This window comes from Balaenoptera acutorostrata, chromosome 4 (assembly GCF_949987535.1).
Source record: "Balaenoptera acutorostrata chromosome 4, mBalAcu1.1, whole genome shotgun sequence".
Lineage (NCBI taxonomy): Eukaryota > Metazoa > Chordata > Mammalia > Artiodactyla > Balaenopteridae > Balaenoptera > Balaenoptera acutorostrata.
The window spans coordinates 128,101,093-128,120,772 of NC_080067.1; positions in this window are offsets into that span (position 1 = coordinate 128,101,093).

The window sequence follows — 19,680 nt, forward strand, 5'->3', positions numbered from 1 at the left end:
CTAATATTAAAATCGATGTATTCTTTCTGTTTACAAATCCATCTTCATAAAGGACATACTCTGTTCTCAGTTATTTAGAGATTATACTGACAAAATTATCAAGAACAAAGCGGTTAAGCACCATAATTAATAAGCTTTAAATAATGAACATTGATATAAAACAAAGGGTATTTGCAAAAATTAACCTTATGTTAGCCATACAGTAAATCATCAACAAATGTCACAGAATGTGTCATATAGATCAAGTCCTTTGGTCGCAATGTAATTAATAAGAATACAACAAAATATTGGTAAGTAAAATTTTCACACAAAGGCAAAATTGAAAAAAGATTCTAAATAACTCATGAGATAAATAATGAAATATTAGGAGGAATTTTAGCATGTAAAAGTTAGGATAAGAAGAAGCATTGAGTAATTAATGGTTGTAAGTGGAAATGAGGTAGGAAGAAAACTTGGGTGTCATGGAACCCAAGTGAGAAAGTGTGACATTTCACTGTGTAATGTCACCAACAGTCTTACATACATTTTTGGTACCTGAAAAAAATATTAATTTACATTGTGAGTGTTTTCATTCAAATAGGTCCTTAGTCATCTTGTGTTTTGTTTTTTTCTTATATTAACACATTTTTAATGGGAAATCTGGAGCCCTCAGTTGTAAATTGCTGTTTCTGGCTTATGAGCTGACATATACATACTGTACATATGTATAGAATATATGATCTATTCTCTCTGAAGAACTATGCTCCTAGGAATCTTTAGGATCAATTCAGAAAGGTTATTTGGACCCAAGAAAATGTATTATGATTCTAAGCAATCTCAGGTATTTACTTGCAGTCCTGTAATATCACATTCCCATGTCTAACTCATTGAATTTCATATCTTTTTGAGCCAGAATTAACCTAATATTTTCCATCATGAATGTTTCTTTAAGCTTGAATTCCATTTATGCCCAGAGCTTTGTTCACAGCTGTTTCTTTTGGGTCAGATGAGAGGCTTTGATATTCTGGGATATTTAATTTTCATAATATAAAATCTATATGAAAAATTTATTTTTCTTTTTTAAGTACATCAAATATTTTTTTTAAATCTACTACTCTTCCAAATCTTTAGTTCATTTGTTTTTGATTTCAAGGAAAATAATCAGAAGGTGACAATTTAAAGAGGTATACTTTTGCCTACAACAAGCTTACTAATAAGTGCCTATTTTTCTTATTTTCACTTTCTTAAAAGTGCTTTTATGTCCTTCAAATAATTTTTAAAACTTGTCCCTAAATCATTCTTGGAATAACAGTTTCTGACAATTCACTAAAATGTGTCTTATACACCTCGTACCAGCAGGTTTCCCAAACAATCTCTAACCCTTAAAACCAGGTGAGTTGCTTCATATGCTGCCCAGAATGACCCAATAAAGGGACAAAAGACTGAGGATGGTTCTAGGTTAATGCCTCTAACTCCACTTTCCTCTCTCCTTTATCTTCTACTTACTTGAAGAGTCTCTCTTTTCCTGGACTTCGTCGTCAAGCATTACCTCTGATCTCTATTTTATTTGCTTTTAGCCCTAATGAACACTCTCGTCATTTTAAACCTCAGCAACTCTGCATAATTTCAGTTTTGATCACCGCGTTCGGTCATCCAAGTATTTACCAAGCACTACAGTGTATTAGGAATTATAAAAAAGCACGACCTCAATCTTATGTTTTGTGAAGAAAAGACTTGTATCACTATATCAACCCACAGTGCATGTAGACAGACAGACACACACACACACACACATTCTGTAGTGAAGGAAGAAGGAACCATAAAAACTTAAAGCACAGTTGTGCATCAGTATCTGCAGAGGAAAAGTTCCATGACCCACAGCAGATACCAAAATCCATGGCAGATATCAAGTCCCATAGTTGGTCCTCCAGACCTGTGGGCTGTGAATTCAACCAACTGCAGATAATGTAGTACGTACTTATTGAAAAAAACTTGTGTATAAGTGACCCACACAGTTCAAACCCATGTTGTTCAAGGGTCAACTGTAATATGTAGTTTCTAAGCAATATTGCTGGCCGGAAGTTCTACGTGTCAATGGAAATAATTAATAAACAGTCTATGATAAGAATAGAAAAGAGTTTTATTTGAGCCAAACTGAGGACAATAGCTCAAGAGACACAGATTCAAGAAGCACTTAAACTGTGTTCTGCCGGAGTACCAAATGGGGGCTTATAAAGGTGAATCTGCAAAATTACATAAGTTGTGTGACAAGAATTCTAATTGGAGCTGGCAAGAAGTAAGGGTGCTTGTTAAGCAAGAATTCATTGGGGTCCAAAAGGGTTGCATAGTTACAAGGGGAGACCTTGAGACCATAAGGTTACAGCTGGTGACTGCCAGCAGATACTGTTTGGAGAACAGGTGGTAGTGTCCTTGAGTCTGATACAGTTCAGAACATTTAAGTTCTCAGTATTACAGGAACATGTATGAAACTACATCCACAATGGCCACCCAGCTTCATTCTGGATGCCTGAAACGCAGTCACTCCATTTTGATTTTTAAATGTATTTTTTTTTAATGGTTAAAGCCAATGTACAATCCATGTTTAATAGGCCACAAACAGGCTGTTCTGTTTGGTTAGTCAAAGTTCAAGTTCAATCATGTATAAGTCAGAATGACTTCCCCATGTCTCAATATGTGAAAATTTCTTTCATCATATGCTGCAGAGAAATATACTCTAAGATGTACAGAAATAGCTCAGGGAGCTCCTGGTCCAGTATTTTCCTTCCGTTTCTTTGGAATCTATGATCCATATTAGAAAATCTTTGAGTTAAAATTAATGATTCTAACTATTTGGCTGGTGGAAATTTGCTAAGACTTACCTTCAGAGCATTGTATTGACTTAGATCAACATTAAGTGTCAGGAATAGTACGAATTTACTATCCTTGCACAATTTTAATTATAGAAATATATGAACTTCTCTATGAAACTTATGAGAAAGCAGAGTAAAACGATACTACATAGCTCTTGCAATCCGCTAAGCTTACCTTATTGGAGCTAACTACTTTCAAACCAGGATTTCAAAAATTATTCTCCTTCTGGTTAACTATACTTCATTCCCTGCATTCATTATGAAAGTCAAGGAGATAATTTGCCGGGGGTTGAAAACATCACCACATTGCTCTTTATACAAGCTATGGTCATATAATTTGAAATAAATTTTAGTAAAATGCTGAGGTAAAAATCTCTTCTGAAAATCAATGCCTGCCTAGAATTCCAGATATTTTCAAGAATAAGAAATCCATTGTATACCCTAGCCAATCTAAACTCCAACTGTAGACAAAATAGCCTGGTTATATAGGCTAATGGATAAAGACCACTAAAATATGCCCCCTTAATAATAAAAATATTCTAATGACAGATATTTTTGATCCATTTCAAAGTAAACTAAATAAAACAAAATTGAAACATAAACATAGGTCTTTCCTTTTCTAGGTCACATGTTTGTCACCTACACTTCCTAGTTTTTCTTTCTTGTTTATTTAGTAAGGAACATTGCTTCATCTGTGGATTCTGCAACAGGTGAAAACACCTGCAAATATAATTTTCCTGTATTTCTCCTCTTGAAGTCCCAGTCTTTCAGTCTGATAGTCTGAAACTTAGTCATATATTATTATTTTTATCTTGGAACTTTGAGGTGTCTTCACAAAAAAAGTTCAGTCCTCATTTCCAAGGACCATGACCTAGGCTAGTCCAACATCCACACTGTCAGTTTTCAAAAGATATGAATTCTTATTTTCAGTCACAAAAGAAAAAGCTCATTTTCTCTCATTCAGTGATTATTTTGGAACATGCATCACAATAGGGAAATGTTTTTCCTAGAATATTTCAGGATGATTTCATCCAATATCATAACCTTTTTAGCCCTCTTGTCATTATCCATTTATAAATGAGGTAAATTTTAGAAACAACATATGCTAGTGTCATACAAGAAATTCAATAACAATAGTGGGAAAGAGTCATAGACTCTGAGCAAAAAACAATTCAATAACGACCATTTTTTTCTGATACCATTTCTAATTTCTGATAAGACCAACATATACATATACACTAATATACACATATATATATACAGATATACACATACGTATACATACACATATAAAAGTCATATGTGAACAGACTCCTTAAATGCAGTGGAAAGATTCTCACCATGTACTGTTTTCTTAGTGACCATCTCTTCCATCAAGTAGGATTTGCACTGCTGTTTTTTCACACCTGAATAGAGAAAATAGAAGTAGAATAAGTTTAAAGGAACACTCACAGCAATCAAGGCAACAAAATTGCTGATTAAAAATAATTATTTTTTCTTTTATTCTCTTTTCCAAAGTTGTCGAGGACATTTTAGACTAAACAGATTTATTCACTTTCCCCTTAAGCATATTCTACTGCCAAATGCCAATGCACCCATATGAATTCATACACAAAGCAAGAAATATGAATTTATAGGGTAAATAATGGTAATATAAAACAAGGAAGATTTATTCCCCAAATCAATACATATTCTGAGGCCTAAAATTTTAGAGTTGTTTACTAAAACTGTCCTTTCTGTGAAGTATGGCTTAAACGAAAGCCAACAGAATGTTGAAACCAACATTGACTGCCAAATTTATTTTGGACAAACACGGGATTGAGCAATCAGTTTCCTTGCTCCTTACAAAATGTCAGGAAAGAAAAAAAAATAGTAAGACACTAATACCTTAAATAAAACTCATATCTTCAAACACATAATTTTTTATATTTTAAGTTTTAATCTTGTTTTGAAGTTTAACATACCTATTGAAAAGTACACGGGTCATCAATTTTTAGCTCATTCTTTTTTATGTAAAAAAAATTGTTTCCCCCACGGGTTGTTTGAGCTTTAAAACATCTGAAAAATAATTTTATACCCTTTATTTTATAAGTGAAGGAAGGTATAATTAGAAAGGATACAAGGTGTACCCACAGTCACTAGATATCTGATATATAAACTTATCAACATTTCAACAATTTTATAATTGTATTGATTGGAAATATTATATTAGTTTTCTGTTGTTGCTATGACAAATTATAAAGCAAACTCATCCATATAACGAGCACCCATATAAGGAAACAGAATATTATCAGCAACCCAGAAGACCTCTCAAACCCCTTCTCAATCGCTACAGCCCCTGAAAAATACCTACTAACCTGTCTTCCAAAATTTTAGGTTGGTTTTGCTTATTTTTAAACTATATAAATGAATTAAAGTAGTTTTTCTTTTGTTTCTTGCTTCTTTCACTAAAGGTAAAGTTTTCAAATCTGTATGTTTCTAATCATGTAGCAGTGACTCATTCATTGTTATTAATGCATATTAATTTTTATGAATTAATATGTAAATTTGCCACAATTCACTTGATTATTCCATTAATGATGGATATTTAATATCTTTCAGTGAACATTCATACATAGAAGTGGAATTTCTGAGTCTTAGAGTATGATTTTGATGGAATTGACAGTTTTCTAAAGTTGTTTTAACAAATTCATTCTCCAATCAACAGTGTATGAAAGTTTCAGTAGCTTCATATCATTAACTTTTAGTGTTTTCTGTCATTTTTATTTTAGTCATTCTGTGGGGTGGCTAATGAATTTGGCTACCTTTTAATGTGTGTATTTGTCACTTTGATATCATCTTCTAAAAATCGTTCATTAAGTCTTTCTCTGTTTTTCTAATGGATTGCCTGTAATTCTCTCAATGATTATAGGTGTTCTTTTTATCATCTGGGTATTGGGGCTTTGTAAGTAATAATGTGTTGTAAATATGTCCTCCCACTTGGTGGCTTTCCTTTCACTCAGTGGTATCCTTTAATAATCAGTTCTTAATCTTAATGAAGCCCAATATATCTATTTGTACTTTTATGGAGAGCAGTTTTGTGTCTAGTTTTAAAAATTATTGCCTATCCCAAAGCCAGGAAAATATTATATTTTTCTTTAAAAGCTTGCTTTATTTACCTTTTACCTTAAGATCAATAATCCACTTAGGACTGTTATTTCTTTATGTGAGCTAGAGTACAAGTTTCATTTTTCACATGTGGCTTTCCAATTGACCTAGCACTATTTACCATCCTTTTCACACTGCTCTACAGTGCCATCTTTTCCATAAATCAATTTGTAAAATATGTGTGGGTCTATGTCTGGGTCCTATCCTGCTTCATTAGCCTATTTATATACCTGCCAATACCAGAGTCTCTTAATTTTTTACCTTTTAAAACTTGATGTCTGATACGTTCCGACCTCAAGTTTTCTTTCTTAATCTTTCTTCCTTAATATTTCTTTCTTACTCTTAGATTAATTATTCTTGGTGATTTATATTTCCATATACATTTTATAACAATGTTATCAATTTTCACACAAACCTACTGGGATTTTATTTAGGATTTCTTTGAAAATATGAATCAGTTTTTGATGAATGGACATTATAACAATGTATGCAATGTAGTCTATGATTAGTTATTCTGCAATTTCTGTAAATATATTACTTCATCAAATTCTTAAGAGGAAGTCTTCTTAAGTTTAAACTTCAAAGTACCTTACCCAAGTTAGAGATATTTAAAAATATATTTCAATGAATGTACGTGAAAGATTGGGCTTTCAAGTATCAGACTATCGTGTAAGTAGAAGGGTACTGCATCCCATTTCATAGTTTAAGTTGGGAAAAAATTGGAAGCTCATATAAGCATGTGAAATTCAATAAATTCTTCCAATTCCATGGTTTATCCTTATTCTATCTTGGACATAAATAAGTATATGAAATGTCAAAAAAAAAGAAAAAAAAAGAAAAAAAAGAGCAACCCACCAGAACTCAAAAGAAGCTTCTTGAGAAGACAGAAGAGAGAGAAAAACTGGTTAGATGCTTTCTATTGTAGTAGGCCCTGCTACTTAACTGAATCCTATATGGAGATAAGTGTGAAATTAGTTCTATCAGGATATACAGCTCATATAACTGAATATCCAAAACACCAAACAATCCAATTAAAAAATTGACAGAGGACCTGAATAGACATTTTTCCAAAGAAGATGTACAGATGGCCAACAAGCACAAGAAAAGATGCTCAACATCACTAATTCTCAGGGAAATGCAAATCACAACCACAATGAGATATCACCTCACACCTGTCAGAATGGCTATCATCAAAAAGACAAGAAGTAACAAGTATTGGTGAGGATGTGGAGAAAAGGGAACCCAAGTATACTGTTGGTTGGAATGTAAATTGGTGCAGCCACCATGGAAAATAGTATGGAGGTTCCACAAAAAAAGAAAAAATAGAGCTACCATATGATCCAACAATTCCACTCCTGGGTATTTATCTGAAAACACTAATTTGAAAAGATATATGCACCTCAATATTTATAGTAGCACTATTATAATAGTCAAGATATGGAAGCAACCTAACTGCCCATTGACAAATGAATGGATTAAAAAAAAAAGATGTGGTATATATACACAATGGAATATTACTCAGCCATAAAAAATTAAATAGTCTTACCATTTGCAAAAACATGGTTGGACCTAGAGGGTATTATGCTTAGTGAAATAAGTCATAGAGAAAAAGACAGATACTCATGTTGCTTATATGTGGCATTTAAAAAACAAAACAGGGTTTCCCTGGTGGTGCAGTGGTTAAGAATCCACCTGCCAATGCATGGGACACAGGTTCGAGCACTGGTCCAGGAAGCTCCCACATGCCACAGAGCAACAAAACCCGTGTGACACAACTACGGAGCCCATGCACCACAACTACTGAAGCCCACGTGCCTAGAGCCCATGCTCTGCAACAAGAGAAGCCACCGCAATGAGAAGCCCGCGCACCAAAACGAAGAGTAGCCCCCACTCGCCGCAACTAGAGAAAGTAGCCCCTGCGTGCAGCAACAAAGACCCAACATGGTAAAAAATAAAATAAATAAATTTTAAAAAATTAAAAATTAAAAACAAAACAAACATAAATATAGCAAAACAGAAAAAGACTTAACAGATACAGAGAACAAGCTAGTTAACATGGGGAGGATGGCTGAGGGGAGAGACGAAACAGGTGAAGGGGATTAAGTGGTATAAAATATAAGTTATAAAATAAGTTACAGGGGTGTGACATACAGCACAGGGAGTATAATCAATAACTGAATGATGTGTAATCTATAAAAATGTTGAATCACTATGTTGCACACCTGAAATAATATAATATTGTAAGTTACTCTCCAATTAAAAAAAGGAAAAAAAAAGGAAAAAAATGGAAACAGTAAAATATAGAGTACTCTTTAATATAGTACGTTTGGAAAAAGTAGGAAAAAAGTGTAAAAAATAAGAAAAGAAACCCCTCTGTTCAGTCCAGATCACAGTCCTAAGAGTTCGAGTCAATATTTCATCTCAACAAATTAAACCACCAGATCCCTGATACAATGGACTATAAGAAGCAGCCAAATGTTATGAATAACTAGATCATTTCTAAGAACTACTCTATTCTCTTTCATCTCTTTGAGAATTTGTTTAAAATAACATTTTTATCATTTTCACTTGTTTCTTGACAACTCCTGATAATATAAATATAAATCATCTGTAATGCAAATTGTGTAATCTAACTCAACATACTAACCAAAATTGCATCATTTTATTTTGCTAGGATAAGAGGACAAAAAGGAACATTTTTCAGGTCAAACTTCTACTAGAAAGATAATAAAATGAATTTCTCAATTATATTTAACATTTTATTACATACTTTGCCTAATTCTTTAGATAAAGTAGGTGTTTTCAGGCCATCTAGAGCCAACTAGAAGGACATTTCTCTCTTTCCTGATGACATTGTTATTTTATCTTAACCATGAGTGTTAATTGAAAACAATACAACCTACTATTATCAGAAGAAATATTTTAAGATAGAATGCAATAAAATGAGCATTGTTGAATTTAGATGACATTCTCAAACAGGTAAATGAATGATACCTAACTGTGATATTCAATATCTGAGATTACTAAGATAGTTAAGGGAGTACTTTATATTTCTCTACTGTAATGAGCTTATCAAAAAGGAAGGTCTATCAAAATTATGTCTTGAATTAAGAATAAATACACAAAAGAATTATTTTTTATTAATGTAGTTTCTTTAACTAAAATATGTCCTAAAACTTTTTAGTCAAAATATGTCTCTTCCCTGCCTTTTGGAACAAAATCTTGGCTCTCAATGTTATACCTACCAAAGTGCTTAGATTAAAATCTATTGGAAGGGAAAACAAAATATGTGTTCTATACTCGTAGACATCCTTGATGTCCTTATGTCTACGTGTTTGCTCTACATATGGCTAAGAATAAATCTAAGGCTTCTAAATCTTCAAAAGTTAGTTTTCTGTCCAACTTATATCTACAGTGCATTTGATACTTTGAGCACTTGTTCTCAGGCATCAAAACATGAACTTATATCTATGACACTATAGAATAGTAGAAAAAGCAATGAAAGGTGAGCCAGAGGTCACTCGTTTTGGTCAGGAGTTGTCATTTGCAACAGTGGATCTTGGGCAAGAAGCTTAACTTCCTCAAAGAGGCCATCTTTGAGAAGGCTTGACCGACAAGAGGGAGACAACTAAGATCTGTGTAAAAAGCTCATGTTCAACATCCTCTGTTTTAACTTGCTACAGACATGACATTTATAGGATATATAATCTCTACGTTTTGTGGAATTTTTAATATGTTATTGTTTCTTAAATGTATCCCTTTCCTCCTCAGCAATCATGATGTTATGATGAGCACACAATATTGGGGTCAAATGTGGACACTTAGAGTTAATCATCGTATTAAAAAGTAATATTTCAAGTTTTTGTCTTTCTTTACGCTGTAGAAAATGCCAATATGACCGTGCCATGTTACAACTTTTTTTTTCACTTTAAATGAAATGTGTGCACTAGCCACCTAGTGATTAAGGAAAATCCCTATTCTTATAACTCAGAAATCCTGTAACAAATCTTATCCTTGTCCCAGCATCATAACGTATTATGAATTGTTTAACCAAAGCTTTATATGTTTCTCTATTCTTGTTAATGTGTAATTCTCTGAATAGCCACCAAAATATGACATTGTAACATTTTACAACTGTCTTTAAACTTGCTATCACCTTCAGGGCAGAAATTTTTGAGAAATAATAGCTCATTTACTGAAAGGAAACGCTCCTTCTACTCATCTGACGTGTATATTAGATAACTATTAGAAAAAGTCAATATGAGAAGACAAGTAAAGAGATAATATTTTATTTTATTTAGTGCACTTTTTAAGCTCTTTCAATTTTTAGAAACTAATTAGAAGATTAAAATAACTTAAATATCTTAAAATATAGGTTCCCTTGCATATAGAAAGAAAGAATAATGCTATTTCATGTTTCCAAAATACTAATTAAAATGTATATTAAGAATTTTTTTTCCCACTTGAATCTGATGAGCCAATCTAGCTTTGCTTTGCAGGGAACTAATAATTTTTCCTTTTTGTATAGTTAGTAGATCATTGTAGAAAACACATTTATACCATTTTGTAATGACATATCACAACTTATATAGTTTAATATTGTTTTCATTTAATAAAAGAAACTGCTATCCTGTATTCAGTATAGTGGAAATGTATACTATTCAAGTTATAATTTTTTCTACACTGTAGAATGTAAAATAATCACATTCGCCAAGACATAAAAGATGCTTCGATCACATTTCGACAATTCAAAATTTCACATTACATTACCTGTATTGAAAGTTCTCTCAAATCACAAAGCAGAAATTACATAATTGACAGACTAACTTTTATTCCTCAAGTACATTTCAGATGGTGTCAGACAGTGGTGAAAAGCCTTTTTTAAAACATTTTTATTGGAGCATCGTTGCTTTACAATGTTGTGTTAATTTCTGCTGTACAGCAAAGTGAATCAGCTATACATATACATATATCCCCTCTTTTTTGGATTTCCTTACCATTTAGGTCACCACAGAGCACTGAGTAGAGTTCCCTGTGCTATACAGCAGGTTCTCATTAGCTATCTATTTTATACATAGTAGTGTATACATGTCAATCCCAATCTCCCAATTCATCCCACCCCTTCTTCCCCCCTTGGTATCCATATGTTTGTTCTTTATGTCTGTGTCTCTATTTCTGCTTTGCAGATAAGTTCATCTGTATCATTTTTCTAGATTCTACGTATAAACGATATTATACGATATTTGTTTTTCTCTTTCTGGCTTACTTCACTCTGAATGACAGTTTCTAGGTTCATCCATGTTTCTGCAAATGGCACAATTTCATTCCTTTTTATGGCTGAGTAATATTCCATTGTATATATGTGCCACATCTTCTTTATCCATTCCTCTGTTGATGGACAGTTAAGTTGCTTCCATGTCCTGGCTGTTGTAAACAGTGCTGCAATGAACATTGGGGTACATGTATCTTTTGGAATTGTGGTTTTCTCCAGGTATATGCACAGTAGTGGGATTGCTGGGTCATATGGTCATTCTATTTTTAGTTTTTTTAAGGAACCTCCATACTGTTCTCCATAGTCACTGTATCAATTTACATTCCCACCATCAGTGTAAGAAGGTTCCCTTTTCTCCATACCCTCTCCAGCATTTACTGTTTGTAGATTTTTTGATGATGGCCATTCTGACTGGCGTGAGGTGATACCTCATTGTAGTTTTCATTTGCATTTCTCTAATAATTAGTTAAGTTCAGCATCTTTTCATGTGCTTTTTGGCCATCTGTATGTCTGTTTTGGACCAGTGTCTATTTAGGTCTTCCACCCATTTTTTATTGGGTTGTTTGTTTTATTGATATTGAGCTGCATGAGCTGTTTGTATATTTTGAAGATTAATCCCTTGTCAGTTGCTTCATTTGCAAATATGTTCTCCCATTCTGAGGGTTGTCTTTTCATCTTGTTTACGGTTTCGTTTGCTGTGCAAAAGCTTTTAAGTTTAATTAGGTCCTATTTGTTAATTTTTGTTTTTATTTTCATTACTCTAGGAAGTGGGTCAAAAAAGATCTTGCTGTGATTTATGTCAAAGATGTCAAAGAGTGTTCTGCCTATCTTTTGCTCTAAGAATTTTATAGTGTTCGGCCTTACGTTTAGGTCTTTAATCCATTTTGAGTTTATTTTTGTGTATGGTGTTAGGGAGCAGTCTAATTTCATTCTTTTACATGTAGCTGTCCAGTTTTCCCAGCACTACTTATTGAAGGAACTGTCTTTTCTCCACTGTATATCCTTGCCTCCTTTGTCGTAGATTAGGTGACCATAGGGGCATGGGTTTATCTCTGGGCTTGAAAAGCTTTTTTTGAAAGAGGATAACCCATTCCATGATTCTTTAAGAAGCCCCTCTTGTGTCTCATACATGGTGATAAAACAGGAATAAAGAAGGGAATAATATGAAAACGTTTGCTCTCAAAAGGAAACAAAATCAATAATCAAAAACTGGACCTCTCTCTAAGGTTATAATCAGCTGTTTTCCACAATTTCCTCCTTTTGGACTTCCGTTCTGAATATTTCCTACCAATGGATTAGCCTTTTGCCAGAAAACCATTGAGACTTAGTACCTAAATACTTCATATAGCCCAACTACACTATAATCAATTTTAGTAAATCATTTACATACTTTCAATGCTTATGTTTGAATTGAAATATGTCAGTGCTGTTAGTTTGCTACATTAGAAAAAAAAGTATGCATAAATACAAAAGAACTTGACTATATTATTAATTTAGTGGAATTTGATATAATGCAGATATGTCTCAGACTATTCAAAAAGTGTTAGAACTGACTTAATAAAGCTCTTTGTTATTACATATTATATTACCTTCATATATATTAAAGTGTAATGTGAGATTCCCTTGGAAATGCAATTTTGTTTCAATTGTGCACATGTTTTAAACACATTTTGGAAAGCAATTGCACACAGTGATGTCATTTCAATCATTTTTATATGAAATTCTATTTATTTTTAAAATCAAGAATGTGTACTGTATCTTGAGTAGAGAAATATTCACTGTCTGAGAAAATTAAATTAAAAATGGTTATATTATGGACCCAAATAAAGAAGCTTAATGGAGAAGAGATGTTTAACCTCCATTTTGATAACACAACATGAGGCAAAATCTCAACGCTATGGCAGAGCTCACTGTTTTGCTTTTTCCTTCAATGTAACAAGATGGAAAAAAAAAAAGTTGGAGTGACGAGAGCAAGAGTGGGAAAATCAACCTTTAGTCCAATAGGATTTGATCAAGCATGTAAAATATTTTAGTTGTTAATGGCAGATAAAACTCAAATATTTGAATCTAGGGGTTATAGGTAAAATCAACAAAGTTAGAGAGTATGACAGAAAAATGCAAATCCAATTGCAAACCTCACTCATCTCCAGTCTAGAATTTTCCAAGCATTGTAATATTCAAAAGACATGACTCCAACAGTAATGTTGTGCTGTTGACCCCTTCAACTCTTACAGTGGTCAGTGGAGCTTGGGGCTCTCAGGATTCATAGGATTTTTGTTATTTACAATAATAAATGGAAGAGTTTGCATCTTCCATTTGTCTAACACACTATTATTTTCTTAGTGTTCTGTGATACCAAAAACACTAGGGAGAAATGTTCTCAGTTGCTAAAGAAGACAAAGAAAAATCCCAACCTTTCACTGAGACACCAAAAATAGTTGAACTTCAAGAATATATTGTCATGTCTTAAAAGGTCCTGAAATATTCTACCTCTCTGCATACCAATTAAAGAAAAATCTCTCTTTATCTGCCCATCTCTATTTTGCACCATCTCCTTATTTTTATCTTCCATAGCCGATCAAAACCGGACACTTCTCTGTTTCTGTTCTTAAATAACGCTTAATTCTACACTCCGGTGTACTGCAGTTAAAATTACAAGTATGATGTTCAATATTTGCATTATTTAAAGGGAGAGAAATATTCGGGCAGTGGAGACAAAGCAAGAATGTCTGATTCTAAAATAAAGACTTCTGAACTTGAAAGTACAACCAAAATTACAAGAAATGAAATGCTCCTAACCTAAACACCATCAGATTGGGGCACATCCCTAATCATGAACAGGATTTTAGCTGCAATTTCGCATGTTCACAATTCTGTCCCCCTATGGCCTCTGGCCTTTATTCCCAACAAAAATTAAAAAATAATAAAGCAGATATAGCATTAATATAGAATGTAGTAGATCAGAATATAATGTGGTTGTGGCCGTTGTTAGCCTAATACTAGAGGAAGTAGAATGCTAGAACAGAGATGGTTTGGGCACTTTGGGTACCGTAGGAAAGCCTGCTCCTTTAGCCTTCTGTTTCGCTTTGATTTGATTACACTAGCCTTCTTGCTGTTCTTTGTGTACACCAGACAGGGTCACAATTCAGAGGCCATTGTTTTTGTTTCGTCTTTCCTGTTACACCCTAAACACCTAGGACAGAGACTTGTATATTAATAGATGATCAATAAGATTTGGCAATTGAAAAAGTAACAATTACATAATACATAAGAGTTTATGTCACTCTATTAGGTGCTGTACTCAACTTGGCATAAATATGGTTACAGTAAAATAGTCACAAATCTGACTTTGAAATTGTTTTAAAGTTTATTGACCTTAAGTTCAAGGAAAAAGTGCAATGCAATTCACAAATCTAGTTTTAACTTTTTTTTAATATGTAAATGCATGAGCCATCTTTTTACCACCTATTTATTTTGCAGTTCTTTTTTTAAATTCCTTCCTAGTTTTTCTCACTACAACATATTAATTCCATATCTGAGTCAACACTAGAGGGCTTTATCATGAACAGTAGTAACAGGAATGCTTTCCTTTGAGATCTAATCATAGGTGCTGTTTTCAGAATCCAGGCTCTTCACTTCTGGGTTTATAACACATGTTGCCAAGTAGCATTTGAGGTGCTGTTGTTTCACAACCTCCTGGGGAGATTCCTGGGTGTAACCTGAAACCAGCCACGCTAAGCAGAGGGCGGGGAGAGACAGAAGAAAACAAACAGAGCACTCCGGATCGGTAGGTAGCAGATGTAAGAAGCAAGGGAATTCACTTCAAAGGCTTGTCTTGAGTGGCCACAAGATGAGTCAATTTTCACATCTGACTGCCAGAATCTTAAAAATGTATCTAGGGACCTTAACTGGGTTCAGTCACATGCCCAGTTTAGATAGTAGTCTCAATACCACATTTTTATTTTAAGACTTGGAGCAGCTTCTGGGAGCAGGAAAAGCAAGAGGACTGCACATCCCAAGGACAAGGGAGGGGGTGGAGAGCCTCCAATTGCCCAGGTACAGCGGGAGGGTCAACGGGTGGTCATGTCACGTCTTCTTGATGACTTCCTCCTACAGATGCAGGCACTCACTCCCAGCCTCTCTGCACCATGGATGTTGCTTACTTACTTACTGCAACATTCCAATACTGTCCATGTGAATTTAAGAATAAAAATAAAATGGCTTATATCCTATATGGAAATGCATTGGCTTTTAAAGATTCCAGCATTCATCACAAGCATTGAATAGGGAAAAATGCAGAATGGAAAAACAAAACCCAAAAATGGAGTTATCCATTATAAAGCAAATATCCAGAAGACAAAAAGAAGCAGACTATGAAACAAAGTAAACTGATGGGAAAGGTTTGTGATAGCAACCAAAACAAATACCTGTAGTATACCTGAAATTTCCAACGAGAAATGCAAGATAAGTAACACTGGAATCTGCACTGTCTTTTCCACATATACTGGTTGATATTACAGTTCACCCCATCTTTTTCTGTGCATCCCTCTTTATAAGCCTCTCAACAGTAAAGCTCTAAATGCTTTCATGATATAGTTAGTCTGTGATATCTGCGAAATCCAGTTGTGAGTGAGCTAGCAATGTGTTGATGCCCAGGACTTACAAAATATTTTAAAAAAATCATTTTTCAACAGTATTTTTGAAGTTTTAAAAGAGTGCTAGAAAATAACTGTGCTTTTCTTTATGTGTCGCTCTTGGATTTTTTTTCTTATTAGACAAAAGCCACTAGTAGGAAGAAAATTTCCATAGCTCACATCATGTTTTCATGTATAGATAAAAGTCACTATATTTGCCAAAAATTATACATCTACCTTGCATTTTCATGATTTATAAAAACCTCATGGATTTTTTGAGTAGAGCTATGTCACAGATATTAAAATTGGCAGTCTTATTGGGATTTCTTTTATTTCACAAAACATATTGTGTTCAAGGTTAATAATACATTTCAGCAACATACATAGTGCCCTTGGCAGATGTGTGCTCAGTTTCATCATTTTGATAGGCAGATCCTATTCTCTTCCTCTTCATACTAAGTAAAATCCTGCCAAAAGCCAACATTCTGAATTGCTTTAAAATTCTTTTTAAATGTAAATTTGGATAGAGTTTTTTTTTTTTTTTTTCTCTTGCTACAAGACTAGCTAACCAGTCTCTGCAAGAAAACTGGCTGGCTGGAAAGGAAGTTGGTGATTTTAATAGAAAACTTATTACAAAACAATGAATGGGATAAAAAATAAAAAACAAAAGTGAATGGGATAGAGTTGCACTACATGTTTGGTGGGGAAAAAATGAAGGGTATTATTTTAGGGGAAGAGAGAAGGGGCTATTGAGACTGTCATGTCTAAAACAGAATTCCAAGCTATCTTTTGTCAGTAAAAACATACTATTAAATTTGCAGTCTTTCAAGGATATTTAACACTGACTCAGTCTTAGTTGAAAGTCTGGAAGGACATTACAAAAAAGTCACAGCTTTTCAAAACTTAGCTATTTCAAAACAATCATACTGTGCTTTGTTATTGAGATTGATCACACATATACTCTGTAAAACAATCTTTCTATCAGTCCACAGATGAAACAATTAATGTTGACACTTAACACTTTTCTCCTAATTAAAGAAAAATCTCATATTATCCTACTTCACAAAGATTATAAGAGACTCATTTTGTTTGAAAAAATACTGCAAAAAATCACCTACCATAAGTTAACAAATTTTTTTTTTTTTTTTTTTTTTTTAGAAGCAAGGATAATATAATTACATGGCTAGCTAAAGCATGGAGTCCAAGATAGTTGCTCAAAAGCCCCACTTCTCTCCTGGGCTCTTTCCTCTGTACTCTTCCTTTTGTTTTTCTTTTTCTTTTTTTTTTTTTTTTCCACACACACACACTGTATTTTATTTTTACAAGAGATAAATAGACTGACACCAAGCATTGTACATGGATGACCACAACAAAAGCAACAATGATTGCAATTACCAAACATGAAACACACTCATACTATGTCATAATATTGACATTCAGTCCAGTAATCCTCCACTGTAACAGCTCCTTTACTTTGCAGTGAAAATTGATTTGTATATTCTTTGCCTCTGAGTCCTTGTGGGATTTTTTTTTTTTTAATTCAGACAGAAAGTCACAAAAATTATACTCATCCTCATCAGTTCACTCAGTCCCATGTAATTAATTTTTTTTTTCATCTTGATCTTTTGTTAGCACTTTTATGAGTTCATCAGTTTTTCATTAGAGTTCTGAAAATGCTTATTCATTCAGTTCAGCAGTACAGTCAGTTACCAGAAACCTGTACTTGTCAGAGTCTTTTCCATGAATTTCTTGAAGATGAAACCCTTTTATAGGAACATATTTGCAAAATCATCAGAGTACACCCAGAACTGTCTGTAAATGACAGAAGACTTAAAAATGACCATGGTTAAAGATTTGATGAAAGTTCATAATAATGCAGTTGACAAGAAAATTAGTTATTTCTGAGATATACATTTTAAAGTAATAACTAGGATTATTACTTATAACCTTATACCAGAACATATAAGATTTTTAGAAGTTTCCTGTAATGTCTGAAACATTTATATTAACATATTTCCATACATATTTCCATACAAATACAAATATAAGATTTTTAGAAATTTCATGTAATGTCTGAAACATTTATATTAACATATTTCCATACATATTTCCATACAAATACAAATATAAGATTTTTAGAAATTTCATGTAATGTCTGAAACATTTATATTAACATATTTCCATACAAATAACCCAATGAAAGTTTAGTATTAGTTGTTTTGTTTGTTTTTTTATACTGCAGGTTCTTATTAGGCATCAGTTTTATACACATCAGTGTATACATGTCAATCCCGATCGCCCAATTCAGCACACCACCATCCCCACCTCACCGCAGTTTTCCCCCCTTGGTGTCCATATGTCCATTCTCTACATCTGTGTCTCAACTTCTGCCCTGCAAACTGGCTCATCTGTACCATTTTTCTAGGTTCCACATACATGCATTAATATACGATATTTCTTTTTCTCTTTCTGACTTACTTCACTCTGTATGACAGTCTCTAGATCCATCCACGTCTCAACAAATGACTCAATTTCGTTCCTTTTTATGGCTGAGTAATATTCCATTGTATATATGTACCACAATTCTTCTTCCATTCGTCTGTTGATGGGCATTTAGGTTGCTTCCATGACCTGGCTATTGTAAATAGTGCTGCAATGAACATTCGGGTGCATGTGTCCTTTTGAATTACGGTTTTCTCTGGGTATATGCCCAGTAGTGGGATTGCTGGGTCATATGGTAATTCTATTTTTAGTTTTTTAAGGAACCTCCATATTGTTCTCCATAGTGGCTGTATCAATTTACATTCCCACCAACAGTGCAAGAGGGTTCCCTTTTCTCCACACCCTCTCCAGCATTTGTTGTTTGTAGATTTTCTGATGATGCCCATTCTAACAGGAGTGAGGTGATACCTCATTGTAGTTTTGATTTGCATTTCTCTAATAATTAGTGATGTTGCGCATCTTTTCATGTGTTTCGTGGCCGTCTGTATGTCTTCTTTGGAGAAATGTCTATTTAGGTCTTCTGCCCATTTTTGGATTGGGGTGTTTGTTTCTTTGATATTGAGCTGAATGAGCTGTTTATATATTTTGGAGATTAATCCTTTGTCAGTTGATTCATTTGCAAATATTTTCTCCCATTCTGAGGGTTGTCTTTTTGTCTTGTTTATGGTTTCCTTTGCTGTGCAAAAGCTTTGAAGTTTCATTAGGTCCCACTTGTTTATTTTTGTTTTTATTTCCATTACTCTAGGAGGTGGATCAAAAAAGATCTTGCTGTGATTTATGTCAAAGAGTGTTCTTCCTATGTTTTCCTCTAAGAGTTTTATAGTGTCCAGTCTTATATTTAGGTCTCTAATCCATTTTGAGTTTATTTTTGTGTATGGTGTTAGGGAGTATTCTAATTTCATTCTTTTACATGTAGCTGTCCAGTTTTCCCAGCACCACTTATTGAAGAGATTGTCTTTTCTCCATTGTATATCTTTGCCTCCTTTGTCATAGATTAGTTGACCATAGGTGCGTGGGTTAATCTCTGGGCTTTCTATCTTGTTCCATTGATCTATGTTTCTGTTTTTGTGCCAGTACCATATTGTCTTGATTACTGTAGCTTTGTAGTATAGTCTGAAGTCAGGGAGTCTGATTCCTCCAGCTCCATTTTTTTGCCTCAAGACTGCTTTGGCTATTCGGGGTCTTTTGTGTCTCCATACAAATTTTAAGATGATTTGTTCTAGCTCCGTAAAAAATGCCATTGGTAATTTGATAGGGATTGCATTGAATCTGTAGA